This window comes from Pan troglodytes, chromosome 3 (assembly GCF_028858775.2).
Source record: "Pan troglodytes isolate AG18354 chromosome 3, NHGRI_mPanTro3-v2.0_pri, whole genome shotgun sequence".
Classification (NCBI taxonomy): domain Eukaryota; kingdom Metazoa; phylum Chordata; class Mammalia; order Primates; family Hominidae; genus Pan; species Pan troglodytes.
In genome coordinates this window covers 91,053,973-91,067,423 of record NC_072401.2, presented here as the reverse complement: position 1 = coordinate 91,067,423, position 13,451 = coordinate 91,053,973, and the positions used below count along the sequence as shown (strand labels likewise).

The 13,451-nt window shown below is 35.2% G+C and overlaps 1 long non-coding RNA gene across 1 annotated transcript in view; it reads right to left on the bottom strand.

Annotated features, from left to right (window-relative positions):
* Positions 1-13,451, bottom strand: part of LOC129143745 (uncharacterized) — a 229,571-nt gene that overhangs the window by 22,751 nt on the left and 193,369 nt on the right. Inside the window, exon 4 of the long non-coding RNA XR_008547566.2 lies at positions 5,997-6,117. This is a non-coding gene — a long non-coding RNA (uncharacterized LOC129143745). The remainder of the gene's footprint in view (positions 1-5,996; positions 6,118-13,451) is intronic.

Below are 13,451 nucleotides of genomic sequence, written 5' to 3'. Positions count from 1 at the left end.
GTATATTTCTGCTTTTTTGCTACTGTATTGTGTCTTTTATCTTATTGACTTACAAGTAATATTTTCCTGATATGCTGATTTCTACTGGATGTTTATTAATACTTAATCTACTACATAGGATGCAAATATTTCATTCTGGGCTCCTATTTATTCATAGATATTTTATGCACTTGGTACTATTGTGAGTTACATATTTGTTTTTCAGTATTATCTGGTTGGTAATGACTTGTGTATATGAAAACTATTGGGTTTTGTATATTTAGCTAATGTCTTGTCAATTCACCTACCTAAGCTATTAGCACTAACTTTTGGGGGGTTTTCACTAAAATTATTTTCTAATAAACATGTATTTTTAAATCATTGTTTGAAAATAATTGCAGCTTTGTGGCTTCCTATGTAATAATTATATCTCTCTTTATTTTTCTTTTACTGGTCTGACTGAATGCACTAGAAAATCCAGAAAAATACTGAATGATAACAGCAATATGGTAGTCACAATTCTTGTTTTATTTAATATTAATGGGAAACATTTGATAGTTTATTATTAATTGTGATATATATGTCTCTTTCTATAAATATCCCATGTAAAGATGAGGAAATCTAATTTCTGCATTAACATTTAATCCATAAATAAATTCATTAATAATTTTTAAATGTAAAATCAGTTTAAATTATTGGTATATTCATTATAAGCCCATCAACACTTTTTTATAATTATTGCTTTTCGCAGTTGCCTTTTAAATCAGACAGAAGAAAAGAGTTACTAACAAAAATATATTTATAATGTCTTTTATATTTATTTATGTAGTTAATTTTAACAGTAATTCTTGTGTCTTATGTGAATTCAAGTTGCTCTTTGGTATCTCTCATTTCAGCCTAGAAAGCCCCATTTAGTAATTCTTTTAGGGCAGGTCTGCTAGGGATTAATTTTTCAGAATTTTTGTCTGGGAATTAATTTTCTCTTTATTTTCACAGGAAAATTTATTTGGGTATATAATTCTTTGTTGGCAATGATTTTCTTACAACACTTTGAAAATGTTATTCCATTTCTGGCCACCATGGTTTCAGATAGAAAGTTATTTTATTGATCACTTATAGGTGATGAGTTGTTCTCAAAATTCTCTCTTTGTCCTTGGCTATTGACAATTTTACTATGATTTGTCTAGGTGTGGATCCCTTTTAGTTGATTCTATTTTGAGTTCCTTAATCTCCATGCATGTGCAAATTAGTGTTTTTTATCAAATAGGAAACAATTCATACTACGATTTCTTCAGATATTCTTTCTGCCTCTTTCTTTCACTCCAATCCTTCTGGGACTTTATTATGCCTATGTTGGTGTGCTTGATGATGTCCCACATATCCCTGAGGCTCTGCTCAACTTTTTTCATTCATATTTCTTTGTGTTCCTTAGAATTGATAATCTCAATTGATCTATCTTTAGCTCCATTGATTCCATCTTCTCCCATTTCAAATCCGTTTTTGAGTCCTTCTAGTAAAATTTTTATATCATTTATTTTAATTTTTAAGTGCATTATTTCTACTTTAAAATTATTTCTACCACTTTATTGATATTTTCTATTTGAGATAGTCTCATATTTTTATTTAATTTTTTAAACATGGTTTCCTTTAGTTCTCAAAGATATTTATAATAGCTGATTTAAAATCTTTGACTAGTAAGTACAAGGTCTTAATAGTCCAGTAGCCTTTCTCAGGGATAGTTTCTATTGACTATTTATTCCTCCACCTCTGCCCCCCAACACCATATATAAAGGGCATACATCTATCTCATTTATTTGGGTATCTCAAGATTTTTTATTGAAAAGTGAAGCATTTAAAATAAACATATTGTGGCAACTCTGGAAATCAGATGGTAATAAGGCTTCTAGGACTTGCTACTGTTGCTATTTGTTGTGCCTCTCTTTGTTTATTTTTCTTTTATTTATTTGTGATTTCCTGGACTAATTCTGTCAAGTCTGTATTCTTTAATTTAGTCATCAGCTAGCGATCGGACAGGGATCTCCTTACATACCTTAGACCAATAAGTCTCACAGCCTTTGCTGACCGACTCTGTGTTTATGTTCAGGAACATCTTCAACACTTCAGATAACTTACAGTTCTGCCTTAACCTTTACTTTTGATTTTACAGCAACTAAAGGTCAGCCATAGGTGAGCAATTAAGACCTTCTCCAGTGTTTTCTGTACATGTTCAGAGTCCTGCACATGCATGTGGCCTTCTAGATTCCCAGGAATGTGTGGAGCTTTTAAATATCCTCTAAAGTCCTTTCATTCCCCAGTTTTTCCTTTTAAGTTTCTTAGCCACTTATTAGCCCTAAATGGGATCTCTGCTTAAGGAAGCTGTCTTGTTAAACAATTACCAATAGTTGCTTTAGACACACACCTGGGAATTTGGCTATTCTCACAGAGAAAGCTCTAAGTCAGGCCTTTATCAAATAAAGATAAACCTGCCACACCTATAATTCTAGCACTTTGAGAGGCTGAGGTGGGAGGAACACTTGAGGCTAGGAAATTGAGACATGCCTGGGCAAAATAGCAAGACTCCTGTCTCTAAAAACACAAAAAATTAATTAGGTGTTGGTCAAGCACATGTAGTCCTAGCTACTTGGGAGGCTGAGGTGGGAGGATCATTTGAAATTAGGAGGTCAAGGCTGCAGTGAGTCATGATCATGTCACTGCACTCCAGCCTGGGTGACAGAGTGAGACTCTTTCTCTAAATAACTAACTAAATAAAATAATAATAAACCTTGAGAATGAAGTTTTTCAGGTAGCTTCCACACAGGTCAAATGGTCATTTCACATGTGGATTTGGGTGATTTCTAAACCCTTCTTCCCATCCAGTGACTGCTAGGCTGTTGTTTCTCAGTTACTGCGAGTGTAAATCTATTGGTCTTAAAGGATATCATGAATTTGAATGGGCATAAAGTAAGTTCAAGCACCACAAAGCTCATTGTTACCAAGATCCAATTATTTTTCTAAAATAAAAGTTCCTCAGATTGTTGAAAGGCTTCAGTTAGTTTCCAGAGTTCTGAAAAAGTTGATTTTGACTTTTTTTTTTTTTTTTTTTTTTTGCCAGTATCCTCATTGCTTTTATGGAGGAGGAGTTTGGGGAGGGTTTTACTACAACCTTCCCTTCTCCTTTTATTTTAAAACAATTATAGTGGATTAGAAATGTGTCTAGGGATTGATAATGAAATGTTGTATAATCGACAACATTTATATTTAACAAAATAAAGTTCAAGGTGAATTATAGAGAGCCGAAATATTTTATTTTGATTAAATACATAATAGTTATGGTCTTGGTATTGCAAATAACGTGTCTTGGAAATGTTTAGATGTAGAGAGAGAAATAAACAAAGTCACAAGGTCGAGGCTTTAACATACCACTCTAAGAAATAAGTACACATAGCCAAAAACAATATACTATTACAGTATTATACAGTATTCTGACACAGCTAGGTTTCAGAAATCATTATACTTGACAAAAAGGATAATTTACATTCTTTTTAAAATCCCATGTAACAATTACAAAAATCTCTTTAGTAACAAAGAAAATCTCTAGAAATTCTCAAAAGTAGTCTTTTAATGCATGGCATTTTCTGAACACAATAAAACACTAGTTGATAGAAAAAAGACAGAAAAAGGAATAAAATAAGCCTACCTAATTTGAAATAAGCACTTTTCTACATAACTCAGATTAAAGAGAAAACCAAAACTAACAAAATTTTTAGAAGACTATTACTATTTTAACTTTCAAGAAAACTATGTTTTCAAATAGCAGCTATTATTATTTTGTGGATACATTAATTTCTTTACACTCCCTGAGGATACAAATTTCAAATAAATATTGTCCTATTTGTATTTCCTCAGTCTTAAAAGCAGATTTTTACAGTCCAAAATATTATAATATCTATAATCACATTTCCCAGAGGCAACCATTTTTGGCACGATTTCGTGCTATAGTAGTTATCTCCTTAATTATGAATAAAATAACTATATTTCTATTTTATGGTTTAACAATTTTAGACATTATGTACTGTCTCCTCTCTTGGAAAGATTAAAATTTACTCACATTATATACTGTTTCTTCTTGCCTTTGTCATTTTTACACTTGGTATTTTATTTTTAACACTCCTTAATAATTTTAAATAATATTCCTAAGCCATTCTTTCTCATAACAATAACTTTAGTATATAAACTACCCACTATGTAGTAGGTGGATATTATATCATTTTTTTCTCATCTCAGACTTCTGTGTAGATACCTTCATTATCATAATGTCAAAAGGACAATAAAATTATATTCAATCTATCTGTGCTTAGTAAAAAATTTGGTCAAATATTCAAAACCAACGAACTGTAATTTCTTTAAATTTTTTTAATTTTTAATTTGTGTGGGTACATAGTAGGTGTATGTATTTATGAGGTACATGAGATCTTTTGGTACAGGCATACGATGTGTAATAATCACATCAGGGTAAGTGGGGTATCCGTCACCTCAAGCATTTATCCTATGTGCTACAAATAATACAATTACACTCTTTTAGTTACTTTGAAATGTACAAATAAATTATTTTTGACCATAGTCCTCCTGTTGTCCTATCTAATACTAGGTCTTATTTATTATTTCTAACCATTTTTTTGTACCAATTAACCATCACTAACTCCCCCCCACCACTCCTCCTCCTAGCCTCTGGTAACCGTCTATCTGTTCTCTATCTCCATGAGTTTAATTGTTTTGACTTTTATATCCCAAAAATAAGTGAAAATATGTGATGTTTGTCTTTCTGTGTCTGGCTTATTTAACAACATAATGATCTCCAGTTCCATTCATGTTGTTGCAGATGACAGAGTATCATTCTTTTTTATGGCTGAATAGCACTCCGTTGTGTATATGTACCACAGTTTCTCCATTCATCTGTTGATGGACACTTAGGTGGCTTCCAAATCTTGGCTATTATGAACAGTGCTGCAACAAACATGGGAGTGCAGATGTCTCTTCAATATACTTTTGGGTATATACCTAGCAGTGAGATTGCTGAATCATATGGTAGCTCTATTTTTAGTTTTTTGAGGATCCTCCAAACTGTCCTCCATAGTGATTGTATTAATTTACATTCCCACTAACAGTGTACAAGGGTTCCCTTTTCTCTACATCCTTACCAGCATTTGTTATTGCCTGACTTTTGGATAAAAGCCATTTTAACTGGAGTCGGATGATATCTCATTGTAGTTTTGATTTACATTTCTCTGATGATCAATGATTTTGAGTACATTTTCATATGTCTGTTTGCCATTCATATGTCTTCTTTTGAGAAATATCTATTCAAATCTTCTGCCCATTTTTACATCAGATTATTAGACTTTTTCCTATAGAGTTGTTTGAGCAAACTGCAATTTTGTTCACTTCTGAGCCAAGTAGTGTACTAGCATTTACCTTTCCTTCTCAATAAGCCCAATTCTATGACCTCTGTGACAGCTGAAAGTATCAAGTGCAAATAGATTATTTATTCTTACACTCTGCTGACCACTCAAAATCATACCACATTTTACTTTGCTTAATATTAGGACCATTATTTTAGTATGGAGCTTTTAGCTTTCTCCTAGCATTTCTTACCTTTCTTTTTGTTGTGGTTAACAAAATCATATTTTTTTGCACCATATCCTCAGAATTAGCCAGCGTTTTATAGACCTTTGACCAAAAAATTATAATCTGGTTGTGTTTCTCTTTTGTGCTATTGACGTCTTACAAATGTCTGGTAGTCATTTTTTTCCTTGTTATAAATTGAGAATTCTATTGTCCCTCTCTACCTAAATCTGTTTCCCTAGGTGTTGCCCTCTTTTTCCCTCCCCTCCCCAGAAAGAGGGTCTCCATATGTCTTGGTTAGACTTGGACTTGAACTCCTAGGCTTAAGTGATCCTCCTACCTCAGCCTCCTGAGTACTCCTGAGTAGCTAGAACTACAAGCACATGCAACCATACCTGGTTTTCTTTTTTCAAAGGAAGAATATGCATTCTCTGGAAGCATGGGGAAGATGTGAATTTGCAGGTTTTATTTTAGAAGACTCATGGGGAGGTAGCAGCCAGTCACAATGACACCCACCTTGTGGCGAAAAGAAAAAAAGAATGAATTTGTATTGCCTCTTCTGCAAGGCATCTTGGGAAACTACTAATTGGAGACCACTTTACATTAAATTTTAATTTGAGCTTTTTCAGGCCCTGCAGGTATTGTGAATTCAAACCTATACTGGAAAGAATGACTCCCACTTCTGCTGAAATCTATTTCTGGGTATTGTTTTGCTTCTCATTGCCTTGTTCAATTTTTACCTTTGTGTGTCATTTGATTTAAGTGTAGTTCTTATAAACAACTAATTACTGTTCTTTGTCTTTGACAGGGGAACTTATCTAATCGTAATTGTAATCATAATATGTTTAAACTTTTTGCTGCCATCGTGTGTTATGTCTTCTTTTGTTTGGGTTTTCAAGTGTCATTTAAAAATACTTCCCTGTTTATAACTTTGTTACTTCTTTCTAATGATTTGCAAATTCTGTATCTTATTTCTCTTATTTTATTGGTTGTTCTGAAATTCGGAACAAAATAATCAATCCATTTATTTCCTAAGTGTCAAGAATTAATCATTTGGCTTTTGATAGTTTGGAATTTTTTATTATATTGTGGATCCTTTGTTTAATGAATCTTCTTTTAAAAATTATATGGCCAGGCACAGTGGCTCATGCCTGTAATCCCAGCACTTTGGGAGGCTGAGGCAGGTGGATCACAAGGTCAGGAGTTCAAGACCAGACTGGCCAATATGGCAAAACCCCATCTAATTAAGATATTTTGGGCTCGGCACAGTGGCTCACACCTGTAATCCTAGCACTTTGGGAGGCTGAGGTGGGGTGGATCATCTAAGATCAGGAGTTGAGACCAGCCTGGCCAACATAGTGAAACCCCATTTCTACTAAAAATACAACAAATTAGCTGGGTGTAGTGGCGGGTGGCTGTAATCCCAGCTACTTGGGAGGCTGAGGCAGGAGAATTGCTTGAACCCAGGAGGCAGAGGTTGCAGTGAGCCGAGATTGCGCCACTGCACTCCAGCCCAGGTGACAGTGCGAGACTTCATCTAAAAAAAAAATTATATTAATTTTTGGAGTGGTAGCCTCAATAATTATTTAGAGTTAAGAGAAATTTTTCTGGTCTCTTTGCTCATCACTGTTTCTTAAATGCAAAACCTTTATCTCCCTTGGTTTATAATTATCGTTTTTTGATAATGTATCTTCAAGGCAATTTTATGGGTGTGATATGGTTTGGCTGTGTCCCCACCCAAATCTCATCTTGGATTGTAGTTTTCATGATCCCCACATGTCATAGGAGGGACCTGGTGGGAGGTAATTGAATCATGAAGGTGGTTACCTCCATGGTGTTCTTGTCATAGTGAGTTCTCATGAGATCTGATAGTTTTATAAAAGGCCATTCCCCCTCACATGCTCTCTTGCCTGCTGCCATGTAAGATGTGCCTTTGCTCCTTCTTCGCCTTACACCATGATTGCGAGGTCTCCCCAGCCATATGAAACTGAGTCCATTAAACCTCTTTTTTAAAATAAATTACCCAGTCTCAAGTATGTCCTTATAGCAGTATGAGAATGGATTAATATAGAGTGCCATCAGTAGTTAACATGGCTGTAGAAATACAACTATGCTAAAGTCTTACTTAAAATTCATAACTACAAATCATACATAGGCTCTTAATGTTGGTCTGTGATCATACCACATGTCCCTAGTCTATTTACTCTCCTATTCTTCTAGATGTGTGCTATCCAATAAGGTAGCCATTATCTATATGCATTTCCATTTCCATTTAAATTAGTTAAAATAAAATAATGTTGTTTCTCAATTCCACTAGCCATGTTTCAAATGTCCAATCACCATATGGTGATAGTGGTCATGCTGGTAGGCAAAGTAATGGCCTCCCAAAAATGTATGCATTCTAATCCTGGAACCTATGGATATGTTACTTTACATGACAAAAGGGACTTTATACATGTGATTAAGGTTAAGGGCCTTGAGATGGGAAGACTATCCTGGATTATCCACAAGGGTTCCAATCTAATTACAAGGATACTTAAAGTGGAGGAGGAAGACAGAAGAAAAGATCAGGGTAATGAGCTGTGAGAACTCAACATGCCTTCCTAGCTTTGAAGATGCAGGTAGGGAGCCACAAGCCACGGAATGCAAATGGGCTCTAGAAGTTAGATCAGTCAAAGAAACAGATTCTCCACCAGAGCCTCCAAAAAGGAATGCAACCATGCTGGCACCTTGGTTTTAGCCCAGTGAGACCATGGTGCATTTCTGATCTACAGAACTTATAAGATAATAAATTACTGTTGTTTAAGCCACTAAAGTTGAGACAATTTGTTGTGGTAGAAATAGAAAACTAATACAGCTACTATTTCAGATAGTGCAAATATAGAACATTTCTGTCTCTGCAGGAAGTTCTATTGGACAGCACCAATTTATAAGATTTTAAATAATTGAAGGTATAGTAAATGGAGTCCTCATTCACTTTTGGTAATCTCTCTTTTATATATGTTCACTTTCTGGAATGATCTCATCTAGTCTCATAACTTTGAATAGACAACAATAAAAGCTGTTGATTCCTAAATTTATATCTCTAGTTTGGACTTCTGACTCCAGATGCATATATACACAACTGATCATTTAAAAGTTCCAATTAGGTAGTTAATGGGCATCTTAAACACAGCATGTACAAAACTGAACCCCTAATCTCTCCCAGCATAGACTTGCTTTATTTACATTATTTTCATCTTAGTTAATAATAATTATGCCATTTTCAATTTCTCAGGAAAAACACTAGAGTCATTTTTGACTTTTATTTATCTTATAACACTCATACAACCTATATCAAAACTCTTTTTGACTATATAAAAGATACAACTTAGGAACAGCCCATGGAAGAGAGGCATAAAGCAAAGAAAAGGGGGAAGATACAGGACCTTCCAAGCCCTCTTCAGGCTTGCCCACCTCACAGCTCCTCTCTTGATATGTTGGCCAACCCAGAAGCTCTCTGAAATCCACGGTTTAGGGGTTTCTATGGAGAATGCATTATGTAGGCATGATATTGATTAAATCATTGGCCGTTGGTGATTGAACTCAATCTCTAGCCTGTCTTCTCTCCTCAGAGGTCAAGGAGTGAGGCTGAAAGTTCTAGCCCTCTAATCATGTCATAGTTTTTCTGGTGACTAGCCCTCATGCTGAAGCTTTCTAGGGGCCCCCAACCGCCACTCTTCTCATTAGCATACAAAAGATACCCTATTACTCCACAAATTTCAATTTCAGTCTTTTGGAACTATATGCTGGAAACCAGAGTCCAGTTTATTTTTTATTTTATCACATTCCATCTATAAAATATATTCTGCATCTAATGACTTCTCATCACTTCCATTGCTACCACCTTATTCCAAACCACGATTATCTTTATCCTAGATGATTGTAATAGCCCACTCTATTACAAACATATTCCAGGGTAATAACAGAACCTACTCTAGGGAAATAATAGAAGCCAATTAGTCACAACATTGTTAAATACCTGAAAGAACAAACAGAAGAGTTAGGATAATCCAGACATTAGTTATTATAGCCAGCTGCTACCCCTAGAGATGGTATCATGGGAAACCAAAAGCTGAGATCACCCAATACAAATGGCAATCACAGTAGCCTGCCCAGCAGGGACTGGCCATGGGGCACATGTGGCAGTCGCCACAGGCACAACCCAAAGCAATCAGAGAGAGGGAGCAATGCCCCAGCTTGTCCCTTCTTGGTGCCCTGAACTTCATGACAATGCTTCTTTTTGACTAAATTTAGTTTGAAACCAATTAGCAAGGGAATCTGGGAAATATATTTTTTAAGGATTAGACCTCTAAGATACAGATGTAATTAGAGGAAAGGCAGGGAATGAATTTGGGAGAAAACAGTTGCTTTCTAATTTGTCTCCCAGCTTCCATTATAGCTGTCTATCCACTACCACTCTCCAGTACATACACATTCTATTCCAACAGAGGAGGCAAAGTGATCCTTTTTAAAATAAAGACAAATTATTTCACTCTAATGGCCCAAATTTTATGGTTGTCTTCCTGTCTTCCAGAGTAAAAGTCAAACTCATCACAGTAGCCTACAACATCTACATGACCTCCCTCCCATTTCACCTCTTTGACCTAATCTGCTTCTTTTTCCCTAACTCAATTTTCTCATGCCACAGTGACCAGCTTGCCACTCCTGGAGGGCACCAGGAAGCTTCCTAACTCTGGATCTTTCCAGCTACTCTTGTTCCTTTCCTCTAATATCTGCATGGGTTACTCTCTCACCTGCTTCAAGCCATGCCCAAATACCAGGTTTTCACATTAAAGAGCTATACTTGAGCATTGCAGCAATGTGCTGACAACACGTAACAAAAGCTTCCTGTAAAAGAACTGAAATGGAAGAGATATTTAGTGCTCAATGCTTTTACTGATGCTGTTGTTTCCTTATATTAAACTATGCTAACTTAACACATCTTTGTTGTCTTCTATGATTTGATAGCTAATGAAAAACATTATGCTATTACATTATTATCAAAGCTATAGCTGTAAAAAGAATTTGAACAGCCAGATATGAAAATGCAGATGACACCCCAGAACACTTATGTTGTTGATGTTGCTCAATACAATTCATTTCATGGTTCAACTCAGCACAATATCCTACTTGAACAAAATAATAAAGAGAAAAATGCCAAATAATAGAGGAGAATGTAGTAGACTCTAAAGCAACAGTTTAGTTATTGCACCAAAAACAAGTGCTATCTGAATAAATCATAAACTTGACAGATTTTGACATGAAGGAGCTAATCTAGTAGAATAGTCATAATTCCAAGTCTCTCTCTTGTCTTTTTTTATTTCAAGGAAATTTTGATTGAATGCCAACTGAAGCACTGAGTTGCATGCTGCAAAATTTTGGAAATATTTGTTATTTTTTCTCAATAAAAGAGTAACAACAAAGTAGTACATGATCTAAAAGTAAATCTGCTAACAAAGCAGAAACCAACCCGTAAGCACTTCTCTGCCTCATGCCTGTCTCACACTATATAAGTAATCTTTTACCTGAATGGGATATTAGCTACATCATTGCTTTTAACCAAGATCTGTTTTCTTCAGTGTTGATATGCATTTAATTTTTCTGGCCAATGAGAAGTGTGGCTAGGAAAACTGAAAAGGGTATCAAATATGGCCATTACAAATATGGCCACAATCATCACTCCTTTCTTTATCCATGCCATTTTCCATTGATTTTCAACTTCTCCCATCAAGAGATGGAGTCTGTTTCTTCACATCTTTATCTGGGCTGGCCTGGTAAATAGAATGTGGTAGAAGTGACAGGATGCTATTTTCAAGCCACGAACTTAAGGGCCTTCTGTGTGACTCTTTCAGAACTCTGCCACCATCATGCCTCTCTTCTTCATGTGTTTTCTCATCCACCATCAGTCTAAACCAGCCAGCAGCAGACCCTACATACATGATCAGCTCAGAAAAAACATCCAGCTGAGCTCAGTCCAAACTGCCGGTTTGCAGATATGTAGGCTAAAAGAGGAGCTGCTTTAAGCCACTATGTTTGCGATTGATTGTTACGTGGTAATTATAAGGTAGCATCTTGCTTTGCTGACAAGTAGAGAAAAAAGATACTGATTTCATTTTGAATTGCAGCTTGAGTTTTAACTGGAATAAGCAGAAGGTCCCTTTGGAGTCAACAGATTAGATAAAAGGAGTTGGGTTGTTTGTTCCTCCTAGTGTTTCCTCACTAATCACAGTTCTAGATACCAGTGGCTGGCACTCATGCACTACGTAGTGGTACAGGAAGTCCATCACCCTTAAAGCAGAGGAGCTCTGAGAGCAGAATGGGCATTTCCAAATCTACTCAGACACCTAAGAGAAAAACACCATGTTTAATCACTGTCACACAAATGTACTACATTGATTGTCAACTTTTGTTTGATTAAATCACTCTTTTGTGGAAAAGGAGGCTAAAATTCTTATGGCACAAAATTGGCTCACACAAACTAAAGGACAAAATATTCATAAATCACACACCACAACTAGAATTGAATTATTTTGGTCATACTGAGTAGAAAGAGAAGTCCCTTCTACACAGTCCTCAGACTGGTATATCATTGTTTGGGAGGATAGGAGATGACTCTCCAGATGAATCAATTCTGAAAACAAATGAACTGGACCAGTTCGAACCTCACAGGAAAAGCCAGTATAAAGTATATGGGCATCTAATGAAATTAGATGAATGTAAGAAATACTGGGAAAACAATGATAAAGAAGGCAAAAGGAAATCACCTACCCAAGCACCTATTGTTTCTAGATTTATCATTGGCAGATATGTGAAGTCACCCAAAATATCTTCTTGATACTGACTAAAGTCTTCATTTCACATGTGTCCCCTTACTACACAATTCAACTATACAAAATCATTCTGGAAATCAAGTCTATCATGTACTAATTAACTTATATTTACATGTATCACTATGTACTAAGAATCTTCATTATGTCAGGTCATGATAAGGATTCAAAAATGAGTAAGCCATAGACACTGTGTTACACAATGTATGGGGGATGTTGGTAAAGAAACACTTTAACATAGCTAACAAAAGGTAGAAAATAGGAAGAAATGACATTAATAGAAAATGGCGATAACCATTTGAATTGGACCCTGAAGGACAGCCAGGATTTGAACATGAATAACAGTGGCATGGAAGAAGAGGAAATCTAGTATGAGACAATAGCTTGTTTCTCTTTGCAGAGAGAAAAATATATTGGGTGGACTTGGCCAAAGCTATTACATTAGTAAAGCTTTTCTTGGGAGGTCCTGGCCTCTTGTTTTTGACCTAAGAAGGTAAGAAGAAGGAAAAAAGGATTAGCATAGGAAATGAACTATATTTAGGACTAAATTATATAGAAACATATATCCTTGCTTCTGAAATATAAATCAATATGTACTTTGTAACTTTTCAAATGAATATTCATAACTTAGAATTTATTTTAATGACATTTTAGTCATATCTCAAACAATGCACACATTAATTTTCCTTTGTCTGCAACTTTATTACTCCATTGGAATTACTGGATTTTGCTACTCTTTTTGTTCTGTGATACAATTAGTCCATGTAGATTTGTTTGTATTTACCTTTAGCCTAGTAAATAATGTGGATTATGGATACCTTTAGTGTGCCTGATTTTGTTCTGAGTATATTTTTCTCAGATAATTCAAAAGTTATCACTTTACTGACTGACTTGAATTCCTTCCTAACAAATCTAAATGCCTTGTGTTTTTTGCTTCTTCATCTGACTATGTTCTCCCCTCTATCTTACGTTTTCTTTTTT